Here is a 7,043-nt window from a genome sequence, read left to right as displayed (position 1 = left end):
GGCGCCCGGGCTTCTCGCTCCGGCCGCGACCCGCTTTGCGCTCGCCCTCGGCTGGTCCCAGAGCCCCGGGCCGCTCCTCCCGCTGCCCCCGCGCCCGCAGGCCCGCACGGCCGTCCGCACATCGCCGCCTGTGAAAGCCCCGCCAAGTTGAACATTTAAACGAAGTTATGAACGTGTTTGGAGGGGGGTAGGGAGGAAGCGTAAGGGGTGTCAGGTGTCAACTCAATGACAGAGCCCTGAACCTAGGCGGGGGCGGGGCGGCCTGTGGGCGGAGCCCGACGGGGAGAGCTCCGGGGCCGACGTCGCGCTGGCGGCCCCTGCCCTGAGCTTCCTCCTCCCGTCTCTGAACTGCGTCGTCTTGGTCCGGGCAGCACCTTCCCTGGGCCGGCCGGCCGGGGCTGCTCGTGCAGGACTCTGATTCTTCCCTTTCCCCGAATAAATCCTTTCTGCGGACGGTGCACCTTGTCGGCTTTTTGTTTATAGTCGGCACCGTGGGGCTCGTCGGGGATCCAGGGAAGACCCCCAGGGCTCCAGGGCTAGAGGGCAAACAGGTGTGGCGCCCACAGAGCCACCTGCGATGGCTGGTTTTCTCCCCGGCTGGCTCGGGAGTTAACGGGTAAGTTTTCTCCTGGACCCGAGCTAATGCTTGTGTTCTGACGCTCTCCAGGCTTCATTCGGGATCTGTTCAGAGTTTTCAGGGTTTTCTTCCCCCTGTTTTTTCTGTTAAAAGGCCTTTGTTTGCCTGTGAAATCTTTTTTGGAAGCTCTCCTGTGACATTGGCTCGAGCCCTTGTAGCAGCTGACTTGGTTCTTTGGGAACCCGACATTTGTGCTAGACGTCAGTCTGATTTGTCTGGAACCAGACTGTCCCATTACAACTGTCATTCAGCCATTTGCCGGGTGTGGAGGGGAGACTGCTCCAAGACTGACCTCTGCCTGACCCTCGAGCTGGACCCTACCCAGAGGGGAGAGGATTTGCTTCTCCGGAGACTGTCTGATCGTAATCAGTTTGTTCTGCAACAAACCAGTATCCCTCCCCTGCCACCTGCTCTGTCCTGGGTCCTGGAATGTTCCGTTGTCCCGACCTGGTCAAGTATGTTAAAGCCATTACCTGCACCTGGGAGTAGTCACGTGCTGGCACACGTGACTGTCTTGTGTCGCCCACTGCAATCCTCTGGTGCCTGCCTAGTGGTGCGAGGGTCCCTTCACCCAGGATGTGCCCCGTGTGTAAGTTTCCCTTGATAAACTAACCCAGTTACCAGACTGGACTGGCAGACTCTTCCTGGGGAGAGTCTTCCACGTATGGAGGTAGGTTTTCAGTCTCGGGGCTTCCCCTGGGTCTGTGCACACTAACACCAGGCTCTTTCCGGAGCAGGCTGTCCCTCCCAGAGCTGGCAATCAGCTGTCGGCGACCCTTCCTTGACCAAGCTGTGCTAGAGGAGACTGGCTGGTGCTGAGCTGTTTTAGGGCATCTGGGCCTGTTGCTCTAGAGAAAAGCCTCTGAAAATGGGGTTTCAGGTACCTGAATATTTTCAGGGTGTCCCTTCTCCAGGGACTCCGGCCACGGTCCCTCCTCGTGCATCTTTAGCTAAATGGACTGATGTGACCAAAAGTGATTTAGACTGTCGGTGGCCTTTATGGGGAACCTCTGAGATCCCGAAACTTACTTTTCTTGAAACCCCATTGGGCTAATTAAAACAAAACAAAAACAAAAAACCACATTGGACAATCACAGCTCTGAAATCGCCAAACTTAAACAGAACACCTATTTTGAATGATATTTTGAGGCTTCCACACGTTACCAGGGACCTGAAGTTGCCTCTTTGCAAAACAAAGTTTTAGGATTAACTGAGGCTAACGAACTTTTAAAGGAGACAAGACGGCCACAGAAGCCTCATGCCCCTCTGCACTGGTGCTGGCTCAACCTCCACCCCCAGCGCGGGCGCGCACGCGTATACACACACACACACACACACTCACTCTCTCTCTCTCTCACTCCCTGGCCTCAGGCCCCCCCCTCCCCAGCCGGCTGACTTCCACTCCAGCTTCTGGCCCCTCAGCTTTCTCTCACACTCTCCTTTGAACCGATCAGTACCTGTCCCTTTAGAGTTATGTCCTCAGGACATCCTATTAGACCGCAAGTTTCATGTGTCCCCTGGATTAAAGCTGAAGTGTGAGCCACAGTCAGACAATTCCATAGGTGACTGAGGCCCCACAAATTGCTGAGGAGTGGGACACAGTTACTCAGACCTACACGCCTGGCTTTTCTGCTTTTTGTCAGCCAGTTCTTATGCTGATTGATGAAGGCGGGCTCCGACCTGGAGGAGATTGGCCTGATGGGGACATCCTGAAAGGGACTGAGTGAAAACAAACCTGATTTTTGGCAAGATGCTAGAAAACCTGCTGGAGGTCTCCACTGAGCAATTACAGTTGCTTTTCCAAAGGCTGTTTATTACTACACAATTCAGACTTGCTCACAAAAATGTGATGCATCTGCCCACGACTATCACAGTGAGCTTCAGACAGACTGTCTTTAAGGAAAGTTCTGGCCTCCCCTCAGATGCTGACCCTGCTCAGGTAGCCTTTACCTCTGTGTTTACTAAAGGCTGAACTGAGCCCTTTCCCGTCTAGTTCAAAGGCCCAGGATGGAATGGAACTCCACTCCAAATGTGGTTAATTCGGCCAGTAAGCCTGGTCGTACCGTAGGTGAGCCACCTGGAAGTTAGACCGCTAAGATTTTCAGCTCCAGATCTGTGTCCTCACTGTTCTGCCCTGTGCACTTAAGCGATCTCCCTAGCCGCCCACACTCATCCAGTCAACTCAGGGAGACCCTGGCTCTGCCTGAGTCCCCCCACCCCCGCTCCACATCCTGAAAACCAGGCAGTAAGCTTGAGCAGTCGTAGCCACGTACTGGAAACGGACGGATTGTTGGTGCAGCCTGGGTTGGGAGAATTGGTTCAGTGTAAGGACATGAAAGCTGGGTCCCTACCTGACACCATATACAAAGACGACCTCTAGATAAAGCACAGATACAAATACCAAAGGCAAAATCAAAACGCCACTAAAAAGATGTAGGGAAATATTCTTGTATTCTTTGGGTGTGTAGGGATCACATAACACCAAAATGATGCAACATACAGAAAAAATGATAGGTCTGATGTCATCAAAACCAAGGGTTTCTTTTCAACAAAGGACACTGTTGACAATGGTAACAGCACCAGAGAAAATATTTGCAGCATCTGAGACGTCAGAGGCATGTGTCCAGAGCTGTGCTGTTCAACACGGCACCCCACACACCTGTGGCTACTGATGGTAAAATGTAGAATGTTTCTCAGTCACCCCAGCCCCATTTCAAGTCCTCAGAACCCACAATGACTAGTGTCCACTGGATTGCATTGTGTTCACCCAAAGACTACAGACGTCCTGCCCCACGTCCCAGCACCAGTGAAGGTGGCCCTATTTGGATAAAGGGTCTCCGCAGAGGTGATCAAATTAAGATGAGGTCGTAATGGGCTAGAGTGAGCCCAGAACCAGTGAGTGGTGTCTTCACAAGAGAAAGGACATTCGGACACAGAGACACAGAGGACCAGGCCATGTGACAGGCCTCTTTGGAGACTGGACTGATGGGTCCACACGCCAGGAACCCAAGGATGGTCGGCCCCGCTGACCGTTAGCACAATCCTGGTGTATTAAGCCCCCTGCTTTGTGGTAATTTGTGACTGTGGCCCGAGGAAACTAACACAGCATAGATAAAGGACATTTCCATAATTCCAGACAGTCCTGCTCATCTAGACTATGTGTGGAAGTCTTGAAAATGAACAGGAAAAAGTCACAGCCTTGGGAAAATGCAGCAAGAGGAGGAATAAGCTGTGTGCGCAGGGGAAGCGAAAATGGCTGATGAGCCTGGTAAGCGATGTGCGTCCTCTCTGTAGCCAGAAGAAAGCGAATTCAGAGAAGCCCGGGTTTCTGCTGCACTGCCAACGGAGGAGTGCGCGAGAGAACTGAATGATACACAGCCTTCACGAGAAATCAGGAAAGAAAACCCACGGCACAGCTGGCGGGAGCACTAACTGCTCTCATTGAGAACAAGCAGACAATAGTGGAGAAGCTGACTCCCTCACCGAGACAAATACCACACGGTCCCTGAGGAGGACGATGAGGGTCTCCATGGAAACAGTGTGACAATACTGCAGCCACAGTGCTCTTCCCAGGGTGAGGACAAGTGCGTGTGATGGGGGGACACTGGGAATCCTGTGCAAGGGACAGAAACGATGAACATGGCAACACGGATAAATCTCAAAGACATGGTGTCCAGTGAAGACAAACACCAGAAGGTGAACAGCATGACTGTGAGGTCAAAGGAAAAACCGGATGGATGCAGGGGGGCTCCGGGCGGGGGTGAGAATGGAACGGGCGCAGGGAGAAGTACTGGCACCGGGACACTCAGGTGGGAGTGGGGGCACAGGTTCCAGACACCGCGGCCTTGGAGCAATGCTGAGCAGAGCAGAGCCCGGAGTTAGGGGGCTCCCAAGAGCCCCAGGACTGGTCTGTGTTGTGACCCACAGAACAGACTAGGGATCGAACCCCTCAGATTCAGTGTCAGAAAAAAAGGGAATTAGAAATCGTAACATCCCTACAGATAAATAAGGCACGCCAGAAAGATGCGCCCAGAAAACAGATAAGACCCTTGAACCGGTATTTCATCACAAGCTAAATGGAGCTAGAAAAATGGTAAAAGTGACGAAAGAACAACGTGCATCAGAAATGGGGGAAATTTTTACTGAGATGACTGGAAAACAATGAGGATTTGAAAAGACTGCTGACACGACTTAGAACAGATTTCTGAAGGAGGAAAACCTGGGGGTGAGGGTGATGTGGGTGTATCTCGCACACTCCACCTTCAGAAAGTGGGGCCTGACCCCCACCCTGGAATGGGGCCACCACTCCCCGTCTGCCAATGCTCACTGAGGGCACACACCCAGTCCCAGAGAGGTGGTAAGGCCAGGGCGGCTCTGGGTGCCAGCACTCCCTCTACACTCAGGCTGAAGTCCAGACCAGGGTCCCCAGAAGTTCCTCAGCTGTCCCTGAAGACCAAACCAACAGCCCTGACCCCCAATCTTCAGAGCACCAGGGAAACACCAGCCCCCCCCCCCCCCGCCACATTGAGAAATGTTCCCTGTTTGCCCTGGGTTCTGCCTGCTGCCCTTTGTGTCCCCACACCCCCCCACTCCCAGCTTAGCAGCCCCTGGGAATGCGAGGTCTCCTTTGAGATCTGAATGGCCCCCCAGTGAGCCCAGAGCCCTGCCCAAGCAGCTGTGGGGTCTGGGGAGGGGCAGGCTGGTCTGTATCCTGTACCCTGGGATTATGGCTGGGGCCCAGAGGCGGTCACATGGGGGCACTTGGCCTGGGTCACAGTGACTATGGGGCGTCCTGTTGGTGAGGGATACGTGCTGTGGGTCAGGTTTGGGGGGAGCAGGAGTCCAGAGCTCCGTCTTGCACACAGAAGCCTTTGTAGTGGGTACTTCAAGGAGGGCCCCATGTCTGGAGCTCAAGCAAGGAAGGCCAGGCTGGGGATGAGGTCCTGGGATATTGGGCTGGGGGGTACTTCACGCTGTGACATGGGCTGTAGGTTTATTCACCTACCTGCTGATCTCAGGTAAGCCTCGCAGCAGGCCGGTGCATTAGGTCCTGTTAACGTCTGACGGACGAGACGGGGCCAGGATGACAGCCCAGGTACCTTCTGTGTCTCGGAACCAGAGCAGTTACCTCTAGTCTGCGTCACGACATGGCTAACTTCAGTGTCTTCAGCCCTCCACCCCTAACGAGGCCTCTGCACCCTTCCAGGACACAGGGAAGTCCTTGAGGTGTTAGAGGACAGTGGCAGGTCACCACAGCGCAGTCCCAAGTGGGCGTGGCCACCAGAAGAGCAGAGGCCTCCATCAGGGAGGGAGAAGGGGGCAGGGAGGCTGGACAGGTGCAGTCCCTACCGGGAGGGGCTGGGGGAGGAGCCTGCATGTCCCCTGTGCCCTGGAAGGATGGTGGGGACATGCAAGAGGAGCAGTTTGTCAGGGAGACTGGAGCACACAAGCAGAAGTGCTAGACAGCAGGTGTAGGCTGGCTCCCAGGCCAGGCTCACACGCTGGACTCTGGGCCTCCAGGGAATCCGTGACACCGAGCCCTGAAAAGGCTTCTCTAGAGGCTATGGGTCAGTGCTGACCAGCCTCTCTCTCTGTGGGCTGACAGGACAGGCCTGTGCCTCTAGCCCATAACGGGCTCCCAAGTCAGGTGGCAGGAGGGTAGGCCTCAGGAACCCTCAAGCTGGCCCCAGCTCTGGAACCCAACTGTGCCCTGCAGCTAGAGGACAGACGCAGGGGGCCTCAGACGGGGGCTGCCAGGGGCTCCCACTTGCATCCTGTGGAAGACACTGGAGTGCCCTTCACACGTGGCCTGGGGTGGCAACTAGGCACAGGGCCCCAGGCAGACGGCATCCCATCTGGCTGCTGGAAGGAGAACCCCTCCCACTCCTGCCCCAGCTGTCCAGACGCATGGCAGCACCCCTCCCCCTCCCTGCAGAGGATGAGTCACTCCAGAGCCTGCCCCCACCTTCTGTTTTTGCTGTCAGGGTCACCCCAGGCTCCAGAATCTCAAGGACAGCTTGGGTGGGGGAAGGCCCATCGGGAGGGTGGGTGGTGATCTAGTGCCAGACACACACAGGAGCCCTAATGTTACCCTGTCCCCCCAGCCCCACCTCTAGCACTGCATGGAGCAGCCTAATTGCTGCTTGTCACAGCTCAAGTGGTTCTCCGGTGAGATTGTGCTATTTCTAACTGCAGCAGGTGACATCCTCCCCCCACCCCACCCCCACCCCCACACAGCAAGCCCATAAGGTGCTTTCCCAAGGTCTGAGAAAGGGCAGCCCAGTACCAGGACACCTCGCCTCTCTCTCTGGCAGAGTGCAAGGGCAGGGTTTCTGTGCACCCACTGGGGCTGGCCCCACCTGACTGCACAAACGGTCCAGGCTGACGCTCACTCGAGGACGCTGGA

General features: G+C 55.4%; 1 non-coding gene across 1 annotated transcript; it reads right to left on the bottom strand.

The window, feature by feature from the left end:
- Nucleotides 1-3,071: 3,071 nt before the first annotated feature.
- On the bottom strand, nt 3,072-6,596 carry LOC109434780 (uncharacterized). The gene is made up of 2 exons (XR_012497115.1): nt 5,643-6,596; nt 3,072-5,083 (listed from the first exon to the last, which is right to left on the bottom strand). It is a non-coding gene; the product is annotated as an uncharacterized LOC109434780 (transcript).
- Between the last annotated feature and the right edge of the window lie 447 nt (nt 6,597-7,043).

Source organism: Rhinolophus sinicus, linkage group LG06 (assembly GCF_036562045.2).
Source record: "Rhinolophus sinicus isolate RSC01 linkage group LG06, ASM3656204v1, whole genome shotgun sequence".
Taxonomy (NCBI): Eukaryota; Metazoa; Chordata; class Mammalia; order Chiroptera; family Rhinolophidae; genus Rhinolophus; species Rhinolophus sinicus.
This window is presented reverse-complemented; position numbering and strand designations above follow the sequence as displayed.